This window comes from Petaurus breviceps, unplaced genomic scaffold (assembly GCF_028583685.1).
Source record: "Petaurus breviceps papuanus isolate PSGF00001 unplaced genomic scaffold, PetGlider_PUasm1.0 220, whole genome shotgun sequence".
Lineage (NCBI taxonomy): Eukaryota > Metazoa > Chordata > Mammalia > Diprotodontia > Petauridae > Petaurus > Petaurus breviceps.
This window is the reverse complement of record NW_027185876.1, coordinates 14,008,665-14,021,868: the sequence shown is the minus strand read 5'-3', so window position 1 is coordinate 14,021,868 and position 13,204 is coordinate 14,008,665. Positions and strand designations below refer to the sequence as shown.

Below are 13,204 nucleotides of genomic sequence, written 5' to 3'. Positions count from 1 at the left end.
TTATGTATAACTTATGCTTATAAAAATTTACTTTTGGAACTAGACCTTTGACATCAATAGTATAGGAAACTCGTAATGAGAAAACTCCTTCTACCAAAGCAGATCAATATCTGCTCTGGAACTTAAAATGAGGCACTGAGAAGTTAAGTGACTAACCCACTGTCACACAGTCCATGTGAGTTATAATTTGGGCTAGAAACATCTTTCTGTCCTAGAGGATGGTTTAATGCAACACAGCCTCTCAAAATAATTTTCATAGAAAGGAAAGTAGGAATATGGTTCAATAGTTACTGATGTTCTCTTGGTCATCTTTTTGGGGGGGCGGGGGGAAAGAGCAATAATAAGGTCCAAGATCTTTTCACACTTCTGTTAAATTTTTTCTTCTTCGGATACCCGGAGACTCCATTTCTCAATTTCCTTAAAGTTTGGCACCTGAGGTTTAGACCTTATCTGAGTACATCTGATCCAATCCAAATGTTTTTTCCATCCATTTAAACCTCACTGGTAAAAACAACTGGGACTGTGAGAATAGGAGTACAAATGTGGTGCGTCCACTGTCTCTTGTGCCAAAAATCTCTGTAGATCATTTCCATCTTTCTTTTCTTTTCATTTCCCTTCCAATTTCATCCTGAAATGACTACAGCATGATTCGATTTTGGTTAAGTCTCTCCAGAAGTTTTCTTTAAACTGGTTTCACTGGCCACTACCTACTGCTATTCTCTTCACTAAAGGCTTGGCAAGTAAAGTGTTTCCTGACTGTATCACTGTCATGTTTTCTGATCTCCTCATTATAGTAACTGATTTTCATCAGTTAAGCTTCTGTATGAGATTATTATAATCACCGTTGATACCATGCCATGTATGCTGTGCATATTGATTTAATCTGGAGAATCTTATGAATTCGTTATAGAGTTTATCTGCCTTTTCTTTCTCTCCAACAGATGTTACTGTATGAACTTCAATTATTTTTATGGTGGTCTTCTTGTAATTACTTTTTGTAAACTTATTTCTGAACACAAGCTGAATACAAATTCCATGAAATGTTTTCTTACTGCCTTTCAATATACAATAAAACCAACTCTCCAACTTCTTCGAAGAGAGAACCTATGAGCCATTAGGATTACTACATAAGGATATCATATTTAGAATACCCACAGACAAGTTAACGTTTATAAATGGTCCAAAAACTGTCTTATTCTTAGCAATGCCAAACTCTTTTCTGATCTTCTCAGACTACAAAAGTAGAAGGGCCATTTTGTATTTCTTTACTTCATGAGTTGCCATAACTAAAGAATCTGTCACCAAGTAGCCAGGCGACTAGGGATGAACATTTGCAATATTAACTCACATTAACATATGGTGTTACTAAGCATTTTCCTTGTGACCACCCTGTGAAGCAAGAAGCACAAGCATTTTTATCTGTATTTTACTGCTAAGGAAAACGAAGCTCTGAGGAGTTAAATGATTTGTTCATGATCAGACAGCCAGTAAAAAAGCAGGGCAGGAGTCCAATCCAAGTTTCCTGATTTCAAGCTGGAGTAAATCCACTATACTATCCATGAGCTTTTCTGTGTTTCTCTATAATCATTCTAAAAGATGCAAGTTCATGTCGTACAAGTAATTATATCACCACGATCACAAATAATAGCTTTGTTAACAAATATGCAAACTCTTCTATAGTGAGTAAAATGACTATAGATAGAGGTCTTAGTTCATGTTTTCGGCCAACAGGCAGCAAAATACTTAATAAGACACAGGTGACTTCGATTTCAAAAAATTCCTTGGAAAAGGTGCCACAGTGGTTGCTACTTTTCTTTTCCTCTCCACTTATATAATTTTAAAGGCCAACAACAGTTTTAGATTACTATTTGTAGGCCTTTTAAATTTCAAATATGATTTCATATACTGAGGCTTCATATCAAGTTGTTGAACAAAAATGACATTAATCCCAATCTGTTCTCTACCTACCAACTCAGTTCTTTTATGACAGAATTAGCACTTAGATTATACTAATTCCAAACTTAAAGACCGACACAAAGCAGTAAGTAAGAAGGTTATAATAGCAAGTTACCAAGCATTTATTTCAGCACCTACTCTGGGCCAGGCACTGTGCAAAGCTCTTGGGATATAAAGAAAGGGAAAAGACAGTCTCTCCTCTCAAGGAGTTCAGTCTCATGTGGGAGAGAACATGCAAATAACTATATACAAACAAGACAAACAGGCTGCCTCAAAAGTCTCTGTGCATTTTTAAGCTTTAATCTGCATTCTAACTTTTGGGACACCCTGTATAACTGATACACAGGAGATAATGAAGAGAGAAAGAACTAGAATTAAGAGGAATCAGGAAAGGTTTCTTGTAGAAGCTATAATTTTAGCTGGTATTTGAAGGAAGTCCTGAAAGTTAGAAGACAGGGGCGGATAGGTGGCACAGTGAATAGAGCACTGGCCCTGGAGTCAGGAGGACCTGAATTCAAATTCAGCCTCAGGCACTTAACACTTACTAGCCATGTGACCTTGGGCAAGTCACTTAACCCCAACTGCCCTGCTCTCCCCCCTACCTCCACCCTGTCCAAAAAAAAAAAAAAGACAAAGCACTCCAGGAATAGGAAAATGCCCCTAAATCAGAAGATGGAATATCAGGTGTGAGGAACTGCCAGGTCAGTGTCACTGGATCTCAGTTTATACAGAGGGGATTAAGAGGTAAGTCAGTTTATAGGCAAATACAGGCTTTTCTATTTGATACCAGAAATCACTGGAATGTGTTATATGGGGGGTGACCTGGTAAGATCAATACTTTAGGAAAATCACTTTCGTGGATGGAGAATCAGCTGGAGTGAGGAGACACTTGTTGCAGGGCACTGCAATTGTCCAGATGTGAGGAGATGAAGGTCGGCACCAGCATGGTGGCAATATCAGAGAAAGGAGGAAGAGAAATGTCAAAAATCAACAGGCTTGGCAATACCTTACTAATGGGGGGCTGAGAATGAAGGGTCAAGTAGGATACCTAGGTTGCAAACTTGAGTGACCAGGAAGATACTGCTGCCCTCCACAGTAATAGGGAAGTTAAAAAGAGGGAAGAAAGATAATGAATCCAGGATTAAACATAGTGAGTTTAAGATGTCTATGGCACATCTACAGGGAAGCTAGTGGCACAATGGATAGAGTGCTAGGCCTGGAGACAGGAAGACTCAAATCTGCCTTCATACACTTTCTAGCTGTGTGACCCTGGGCAAGTCACTTCACCCTGTTTGCCTCAGTTTCCTCATCTGTTAAATGAGATGGAAAAGGAAATGACAAACCACTTCAGTGTTTCTGCCAAGAAAAGCCCAAATGGGGTGACAAAGAGCCCTTCAGACACAACTGAAACTACTAAACAACAGCAATGACAACTGTACATCCAGTTCAAGATGTTCGATAGTCAGCTGCGCTCCGAGACTGGAGATTTTGTTTTATTATTCATTACACTGTTAATAAATTGTATAGTCGGGGCAGCTAGGTGGTGCAGTGAACACCAGCCCTGGAATCTGGAGGACCTGAGTTCAAATCCAGCCTCCAACACTTAACACTTACTAGCTGCGTGACCATGGGCAAGTCGCTTAACCCCAATTGCCCTCCAAAAAAAAACAACAAATTGTATAGCCAATAAAACTGAGGTTTATTTAAGCCTAAAAGATGAAACAATATGATAAAAAGATTGGAAATAAGTTTATTCATTTAATATTTAGCAAAAAATATTCCATTAATAATTTATTAAGCAATGTTTCATAAATATATTTGATGAATAAAATATTCAATAAACTAGGGGCCTCAGAGTTAACTGATTAATTCATGATAGATGCTACAATTTTATGACTGTAAGAAAATATCAGAATATTTCCTTTGTCTAGGAATCCTAGGTGAAACTGAATAAAGGACTTCCAGGTAAGCTGGAAATGGTAAGATGGAGTGTAATAGCTGGTAAAGGAACTCACGACTCTCTTAACATATATTCCATCAAAGACCTTTAAAAAGGGCACCAGGTCAAATATTGGTCAAGAAATCCAAGGAGACACAATAGTAAACTCCTTCATTCAGCTCTGAGAATCCTGCAGGCACTGAGCAAGGGTTTCCACCAAGGAAGCTAGCATAGAATAGGCAAAAATGTCAGAAGCCTGCCAGCACTCTGACCAGAAATACTGCAGGGTCACCTGAAGCTTGCAGCACTCTTCTCCTGGGGAACAGGAAGCCTGGAAGTGTTCAGATGCCAAAGCTCTAGGGAGGGTTAAAAACAGGTGACGTGTTCAGACTTCAGAAGCAAAGCCAGGAGACAGCACAATGGGACTATGACACCTCAGGAGAGCAGAAAGTCTTCAGTACTATGAACCAAAATAATTAGGGAAGAGGGAGGGATCCTGAAACCTGCCTCCTGTATAAAGGCAGGCAAATCAGGGAACAGTTGTAAGCCAGTGGCAGAAACCCAGGAATCTGAGATCAGAGCCAAACAAGAACTGATCACATGATCCCTGGTACAGAAGTTCGAATTAGAAAATGAATTTAAAGTTATAACTAAACAAAAGAAGGTTAACACTATGGAGGAATACTATAGATCAAAAGATGCCTGAGAAATATGACCAGAAGATTAGAGTAACTGAATCCACTTCATGCAGAGCCTCAGAAGAGGGCTATAAGAATACTTGGAAGAAATTAAGATACTAAAAATGAAATTTTAAGTTAAAAAGAGCTCTGGAATTCAAAGAATAAATAGCCTGAAAGAGAAGATGAAAAACCTTTGCCAATTTATGGACTCTGTGAAGATTAGACTAGAGCAAAAGGAACTCCATGATGCTATAAAACAAATATTAGAATAAAAACACAAGATTTTTTTTACAAATTGAAGGTTTCTACTATCAAAAACAAGTCAAAAAGAGATAATTTAAGAATCATCAGACTCCCTAAAGAAGATGACAAAACAAAAAGCTTAGCTCTCTCATTTCATGGAATCACAAATGAAAACTGCCCAGATCTACTAGAACCAGAGGGCAAAGAGGAAAAACAGAAAGAATCTACTTGTCGCCTACTGAAAGCAAACCCCAAAATGAGAAGACCCAGGAATGTCATAGGTTCAATTCTGGGAATCTGGGCCAAAGAAAAAATTATGCAAGTCAAAAAGAAAATTAAAATATCAAGGAACCAATCAGGACCACAGCAACTACTACAAAAGTGGAGGGGTGTAATTTGAAATCTAAAAGACAAAAGATAAAGGTTTACAACCAAGAATTACTTATGTTGCAAGACAGAAATATAATACTAAAGAGGTAGAAACAAAGTAACCAAGTAAAAGAAAAGTAAAAAAACAAGTAAATATCCCTTCAGAATCTTAATGTCTTCAAAAGTAACCAAAGGAATCAAAGAAGAGAAACAGAAGACCTGAGGGAAGTTTGTTCTGTTTTGAAGGTCTTAAGTGAGGAAATTTCGAAAAAGAAAGGAAAAGGAGTATATATTAGGAAAGAATAGAATAGAAGTTACTATTTCTGCTACCTGGAGTACACAAGAAGAGCATATAAAAATAGATGAAAAAGGCATCACATAACTTTCACCTTTATCTTAACCAGACAAAACAGGATTCAGCACACACACACACAAAATCTGGTGTAGAAATACTTATTAAATTGAACAAGAAAACTGGCAGGAACAAAGAAAGGAAAGAGTTGGGGAAAAAAATAGCCACAAGCAAAACACACTTCAATTTGGGGCGTGATGGAATGGATTAAAAGGAAAGAGAGAAAAGATAAGAACCAAGATCCAGCAGAAAAAAAAAAAAAACAGAAAAAAGGCAATGAAGAAGAACACCATTTCAATTCTAGTTAACACAAAGCTCACAATCCTCTTCTTTCACTACATTCTAACCTATAAAGACTAGAAAGACCATGTGCTCGGTTATCTGCCACCCGTAGAGACATACCCAAATTGCAATGTTTCTTAAAACCCTCAAGAGAAGCCTCTATCACAGACACCCTACACCCCAGGCCCCATGCAAACATACATACGTACCTACTCACACAAACACAAAACTTTATATATATGAAATATATATATGCAATCTGTATATATAAAATAGATGTATGTATACACACACACAACCTCCAGTTCCACAACTCCAACTGCCTTGCCTATTGAATATCTTAACTGGGTGTGCCATTTTTGTGGTTATTCAGTCATTTCAATTGTGTTTCTTTGTAACCATATACATACATATGTATATATGTACACACACACACACACACACACATCAAAAACAGGGTTATAGTTCTCAAATGAAATTACAATCCTTTGTTGCTTCCCAGAGAAACTCCCTTAAGTAACCACCACAAACTCCTGGTATGATGGCTATTAGGTACTATCAACTAACACTTATTTAGCTTTAGATATGATTGTTTTAATAAGTAATCTACTTCTTCCACAAAGGTTATCCATCCATTTTGCTTTCATATTATAACTAGCATTACTGACCTGAAGGATTCATCTTATGAGATGAAATTCTAGGAATAGTTTTCTCATTGGCCTATTGTTTTACTAATCTTTACTATATTCCTGTAAGATAAAAAGCAACAGAAGTCACTTATATTAACTCCAGGAAAAGTCACTGAGAGATTAAGCAATATTCAAGGTTAGGCAGAAAGTGATACTTATTACCTGGTAGAGGCAGGTTTCTTGACCCTCAGTGTGGTGTTTTAACTATGATATACCCATTGTCTGTCTCTCCATTGGAGTATCTTGAGTCTAGAAGAAAGGGCAGCCAAAGGCTACAGTTTAAAATTTCTGAGGCTGCCCTTTAAAACCTCCCAATTCCAATCTAAATGCCAACGCTAGAGGATCATTAAAAGTATTTTCCACATCCCCTCCCCCCCAATCCAGTTTGGTGCTGGCTCACATGCGTGCCATCTCTTTAAACCAAGGATGAAATCCAAAGAAGCCAAAGGGAGAACCAATGACTATGCAAACATTTGTTCAGACACATGAATAAATTGGACTATTGGGGAAAAAGGAACAGCATTGGCTTTGTCTATGCTATCTCTCTGGGTCTCCCAACACTCAATAACACCTGGTATTTAGTTGTATTCTATTTCTTCAGCTTATTTGTCAGTTTGATAAATGTGGAAAGCGTTTTTAGCCAAGAATTGAACTGGATTTCATTTGCAAATCTAGCTGAACAAAACCCAGAATGTTTGGTGGTTTGAATTCTGACATTTAAGTTATACTTGTGAGCTAGAGCCAGCAGTGACATCATACAGCAAAATGTGTTCGGTGATTAAATGAAAAAAATTAAAGCCAGATTTTTGAAGACAGGCTCATCTTAGAATAAGGAATTGGAATTTTTCATGCACAATAATGAGAAGCTAACAAGCTTAGGAAATGTTGGAATGAAGACTTTTTTCTTCTAACCACTTCCAGACAACACCAACCCAATGCCATAAGTTCCTTTGTTACCTCCTTTTATTTATAAATGGTCTTATAAGGAAGCTATGAACTAACTAATCCTTTAGTAGTATAACTCTCTCTCCTTCACCCAAGTTTAACATCTGAAAAGAAATCAGGTATAGAGGTGGGAGAAATTAATATTGTACTATTATATTACTAACTAATTATTAATTTATCATCTACCCTTTCCCCTTCGTTTCTATTAAAACTCAACTCATGAAAAGGTCAATCTCTGAACGGCATGACTGAGTGATGAGATTTGTTGCTAACAATCTAAGCAAATGCTCATTAGTTGGGCAGGACCCCACCCAACTGGGATACCTAATTTCTGTTTAAAGTATAAAAAGAATTCAGTTTGAGAAAGCTTTAGCCTGAAGGGGGAATTTGGGGTCCTTGATCCTCTCCATTAAAGTTCAGGGCAATTCAGTTCATGAAGGAGAAAACTAACTAGAGAGGTACAAGTGGAGATGGCTTCCCCTTGCTCAGATGCTTAGAAGCTGCTCAGATGCTAAATCTCAAAAGCAAGCCACATTCTCAGCAGGAGAAGCTGAAGACTTTTTGCCTATCTCCTCGTTAAATGTCCACAAATCAGGGTTGAGTTTCATCTGTCAGGGGAACTCCCTTTCAGAAGGTATTTAAGGCACATCATGGTCTCCTCTGGTATCTTTGGTTACCAAGAGAAACCACTGACCATCAATTTATTGATTGCCATTTAGTCTAGTTGGTTGTTTGATGTCCCTCATTCTAGAACAGGACCAAAATGATATCACTCTGCTAACGTCAAGTTTCAATGTGTCTGACTGGCTGATCAGACCAAAGGGCTCGGAATGCTCTACCACAGGTCGGGCACAAATAGTCCATGTGAACATTTAGGGTGGATTCTCCAAATTTGTGCATCCTGTGTTTCCTTTGGACTGTTTCAATTCTGATTTGCTCATAGAGCACAGCACCTTCTCTGATGTGGGCACGACATGCTGAGCAGTCCTGTGCCACTGTCTCCCATGTCACACAACCAATTCCAAAGTTCTTCAGAGACACCTTGACAGTGTCCTTGTATCACTTCTTCTGACCACCATGTGAACTCTTGCCCCGTGTGAGTTCTCCATGAAACAGTCTTTTTGGCAAGTATACATTTTGCATTCGAACAATGTGGCCAGCCCATCAAAGTTGCGCTCTCTGAAGCAGAGTTTGAATGCTTGGCAGTTTAGTTCGAGTAAGGACACCAGTGTCTGGTACCTTATCCTGCCAGGTGGCCTTCGGAATCTTCCTAAGACAATTCACGTGGAAGTAATTCACTTTCCTGGCATGTTGCTGGTAGGCTGTCCAGTTTTCACAGGCATACAGCAATGAGGTCAGCACAATGGCTCTGTAGACCTTTAGTTTGGTTGTCAGTCTAATATCTCTTCTCTCCTATACTTTCCTTCAGAGCTTCCCAAACACTGAGCTAGCTCTGGTAATTCGTGTATCAACCTCATTATCAATGTGTACATCCTCAGAAAGTATACTACCAAGGTAAGTGAACCTATCCACAGCATTCAAAACTTCTGCATTTGTTGTAACTGATGATTCCACATAATAAAGTAATTACCCAGAAACTCTGTCTCTTGGGGTTTTCATTTGTCTCAGTAGGAAAGGACTGAGTACAAACACAGCATGCAAAGGAGGAAACAATGGCACTTAAGAGACCAGAAATCATCCATCACTGTCTCTCACAGATAATTAAAAAGTGGATTATATTTGCAGAAGCACCACGCAAATATTTCTTCAATCAACAAAAGTAAACATTTTCAAAATTAATTTTAAAAGAGTTTATACTATATTATTTGAGGATAAAGTATTTTATAAATATCACATTGAGGTGGAGTCAAGAGGGCAGAGTGAGAAGAAACATTTTTTCCTAATACACACAATATACCTAATCCACAAAAACCTAGAAAAAAGTCAGATGAAATTCTGATTGGGAAAGCCAAGAAAAAAGTCACAGTCATTTTTCCAGTACAGGGCAGCTTAGAAAGACAAAAAGGCCTACAGAATGCTGGGACAGGAGCAGGCCAGGAGTAGCAGCAGCAAGAGGGAAGAAGAACATTCCAGTGCCATGGAAATGGGGCTGAGACACTGTACTAAAGCAGAAAGCAGGAGCCAAAAAGAGATCTCAGGGAATCCCCGAGCCAGCAATGGATGTAGGAACAAGTATCATCTGGTAGCTAGCTCTATCATATATTACCCAGTTCCAGGTCACAGATCCATGGCAGAGAGGAATGGCTGTGAGTGAGAGATCTTAGCTGAATACTGAGCACAGAACAAGTTCCAGAAACTTTGTTATGAGGTTCTTAGCCCAGAGGAAAAGTAGCAACTCAGTTCTAGACTTTAGTTGAGCACATAAACCTGCAATGGATTAACCAGGGCAAAGGAGAGCAAGACCGAAGAGGAGTTAGCAGTTCAGTCTCTCTGAACCCACAGAACCTCCCAGTGGTCTAATAGTGACTGAGTTCCACAACAGTTTATTAAAACTCAACCACATGCAAGCCAAAAGACTCAACCAGATAATACCACTTTGGAGACTTTGCAAACATGCAGGGTCCCAGACCAAGTTGTGAGAGCAGCAGAGAGACACAAAAAGACAGAAGCTCCGGTCAGACATGCCCCCCAGAAGTGAGCAAAGCCCAACATTAACGTAAAGTCAAGAAGGAGACTGGAAAAATGAGCAAACAGAAAAAGAACCCAACCATAAAGAGCTACTTTGGTGACGAGGAAGTTCAAAAAACAAAACCAGAAAATCTATAAGCAAAATCTCAAAGAAAAATACAGGCTGGACATAAACCTAACAAGAATTCCTAAAGGAGCTAAAGAGATTGTTTAAAAGAGCAAAATAAATTAAAAAATCTTTAAAAACCAAATAAGAGCAGTAGAGGGAAAAAAAGAGCTCAAAAAAATGAGAGCTATGCAAGAAAGATATAAAAGGAAAATTAAAAGCTTGATAAAAGAGGTATAAGCCTAACTGAAGAAAATAATTCTCTGAAAATACATATTGGTGACATGAAAGCTAATCACCCATCAACAAATAATAAATGAAACATCAATAAAGTTAAAATACTGGAAAAACAGAAGAAAATATGAAATATCTCATAGGAAAAACAACTGATCTGGAAGAACAGTCAATGAGATATAATTTAAGAATCACTAGACTAGGGGTGGCTAGGTGGCGCAATGAATAGAGCACCAACCCTGGAGTCAGGAGAACCTGCGTTCAAATCTGGCCTAAGACACTTGACACACTTACTAGCCATGTGACCTTGGGCAAGTCACTTAAACTTACTTGCCCTGCCTTCCCCCCTCCAAAAAAAGAAAAGAATGACTAACTTGAAAGGCATGAACAAAAATGGATCTTAGATATCCTATTTCAAAAATTATAAAAGAACACTGCCTAGATATCTTAGAACCAGAGGAGAAAACAGAAACAGTTGTAACCTATTGAAAAAAAATCCCCAAATGAAAACTCCCAGGATTATTATAGACAAGATACAGAACTCCCAGGTCAAAGAGGAAACACTGTAAGCAGCCAGAAAGAAAGAATTCAACTACTGCAGAGCCATAGTCATGATCACACAAGATTTAGCTGCCACCACAATAAAGAAACAGAGGTCTTAGAATGTGGTATTCCAGAAGGCAAAGAATCTAGAATTACAAGCAAGAATAATGAACCCAACAAAACTGAGTATAATACTACAGGCAAAAAAAAAAGATCATTTAATGAAATAGAGGACTTTCAAATATTCTCAATGAAAAGGCCAAAGGCAAGGAGAAAATGTGATAAGTAAACAGCACAATGAACCTTTTATTTCAAAATTTTCTTTCTTTTATTACAATGACTATTTGGCCATCTTGTATAATGGAAAGAACATCAGATATTGAGTCAAAACATTTGGGTGTGCAGCCTAACACTGAAATTTACTGGCTATGAGACTATGGGCAAATTCACTAAGCCTTAGTGATAAAACATGGACAACAGCAATTGTACTACCTATCTCACAGAGTGGTTGTGATAAAAAGCACTTTTTAAAATGTAATATTACGAAACATAAATGTGAGTCATTATTGTTGTTGATTATTCACTTAATCTCACCATTCAACAACAATAATTAAGTAATATGTAAAAAGTATAAGCCTCCTAAAATACCCATGTAAATCAGTAAAGGCTGTTAGGCCAGGCAGGAAAGAAAAAAACAGCTCCAACAGGCTCATAAGAACTTTTTTAACACTCAAAATAAAACCCACTAGAGGTCTGTGGAAAGATGGCAACATTTTGGAACCTAGAGTCCAGATGCCCTAGAATCATCCCAGAAAAGCTCTAAAAATGAACCCAAAAGGAACGACAATAAAGACAATGAAAGAGAAACAACTACATGCTCCTCCACCCAGCTCAGGGCTGCACAAAAAGAATGCCAGGATGCTGCAGGGTTGGACTATAGATATGCATAGGCAAAGAGAAGCCAAAGTCCTGAAGTACAGCAAGAGACAGGGTGAGATGAACATCCAAGCAGGACAGCTCAGCACTTGAATAGCCCCAAACAAGGAAAAATAAAAGAATGGGTCTGATCAGCTCCCTGCAGCTCAGTGTGATGCACCCTCTCTGTTCTGTGCCTAGGCCTAACTTAAGCCTAAGTTACAGTAAAGAGCCAACTATCAGAAACCAGTACCCAAGAATCTCATGGTAGGCTCAGGCAACCTAGCACCAAGTGAGCCCAGGTCGGGAAAAAGTGTCACAGAAGCACCCGGGAAGCAAAGCACCATCAGCAGCATCTGGGTGGGACCTAGCAGGTCCGCAGCAAGGGACAGATTTGCCTGGATTTATCAAACACTATCAACACTATCAAACACTATCAAACCATGGTCATTTGCTGCTGTGTATCGTGTGCCAAATCTACTCCATTGATTTACTACTCTAATTCTTCGTTTAATCACTACCAGATTGTTTTCATAATTACTGCTTTATAATATAGTTTGGAATCTGGTATTGCTAGGCTGTCTTCCTTCGCATTTTTTCCACTGATTCTTTTGATATTCTTGACCTTTTGTTCTTCCATAACAATGAATTGTTATGATTTTTCTAGCTCTATAAAGTAATTTTTTTGATAGTTTGATTGGTATGGCACTGAATAAATGAATTAATTTAGGTGGAATTGCCATTTTTATTATATTGGCTCAGCAGGAACAATGACTATTTCTCCCATTTTTTAGATCTATCTTTATTTGTGTGAAATAATTACTTCAGAGACATGCAAAGACTTTTGTGAAACTGATGGTGAACAAAGTACACAGAACCAGAACAATTTATACATTTATCATCAACATCATAAAAACAATTTTGAAAACTTTTAAAAATTGGGAAAGAAATAAGCAGATCCAAAAGAACAATTTATACAATAACAACAATAATGTAAAAACAAGCAACTTTAAAAGCTATAGGAATTATGATCAATGCAGTGGCCATCCACGATTCCAAAAGACTGATGTATCAATGATGCTGAATCCCTCCATTGATAAAGTTATATCAGGGGTGGAGAATCTGCGGCTTCAAGGTCACAAGTGGACCTCAAGGTCCTCAAGTACAGCCCTCTGAATGAATCCAAACTTCAAAGAACAAATCTCCTTAATAAAAGGATTTGTTCTATAAAACTTGGACTCAGTCAAAAGCCTGCACCCAAGGGCCTAGAAGGCCATACATAGCCTCAAGTCATAGGTTCTC

At 38.2% G+C, this 13,204-nt stretch overlaps 1 protein-coding gene across 2 annotated transcripts in view; it reads right to left on the bottom strand.

Annotated features, from left to right (window-relative positions):
* Positions 1-13,204, bottom strand: part of ATF6 (activating transcription factor 6) — a 209,592-nt gene that overhangs the window by 140,390 nt on the left and 55,998 nt on the right. The gene's annotated exons all lie outside the window — the stretch shown is intronic.